Genomic DNA, 990 nt, shown 5'->3' with positions numbered 1-990 from the left:
AAACTTCCCTGTTCTATAATATATATCTGAACGTAAAGGTTATGAACTTTAGAAATAGCAAAATTCAATTCAATTTGAAATCTTTATGCACACAACTCAGTGTCATTAACTCGTCATCGATTCAATATTTCTTTTAAAAAAAGAACATCAATATCATCATACTTGAAATATTAATATAATAATATGGTTACAGTTGTAAATATCTTTATTCTATATATTGACCTACTAAATTTATGATGCAATCGGGTGCTGAAATGTACTGACAATTATAATCGATCGGTTATAGCATATACAGTGGTTCGTAATTAAAAGCGAGTCGGGATCACCTGTCGCGTACATGATCAACAGGAAGATATCCGGGCGAGGTTCGAAGGAGCACGCAGCCTGCGGGGAAGGCAGTCGCCGCCCAACCGCCCAAGCGTCGGCTGTCTCGCGCCCTGCGTCACGCGTTGTTCCATAACAGCACTGATAACTCATAGTTCCATAACAGCACTGATAACTCATTGCTACATTGGTTCTCAACTAATAAATACGTATTTGTTAAAACAAATGAAGTGAATAACTATATTAAAGTATTCTGAGACTCGTCAGATCTTTCTGCTGTTAGCGTCTTGCTCGCGGCGAGGTAAGTTTTGAAAATATATTTAAATGTATTCCAGAATGGCAATAGATTGGAATTTTCTCGCAGTATACTTATGAAATTGATTTTATAATAATATTTATTTTATAATTTTAAATGTTGTTATTTAAAGAACGAATTATTTTATATCGTGTTTGATAGACGTGTTTTGTAAGGTTTGTATTTATTTTGATAAGCTCGTGATGTGCTTGTATCTTAATTGTCAACTCTTTTGTGATACTTTATACATTCGTTATGTTATTTGTTAATATATATAGGATGATTGTATCCCTTTATTGCGTAATAATTATAAAAATCTTTAAATTAGCACATTTTTAGGCTCTTTGTTAGTGTGCTAGATAATTAATTGT

This window comes from Nymphalis io, chromosome 16 (assembly GCF_905147045.1).
Source record: "Nymphalis io chromosome 16, ilAglIoxx1.1, whole genome shotgun sequence".
NCBI lineage: Eukaryota > Metazoa > Arthropoda > Insecta > Lepidoptera > Nymphalidae > Nymphalis > Nymphalis io.
This window is presented reverse-complemented; position numbering follows the sequence as displayed.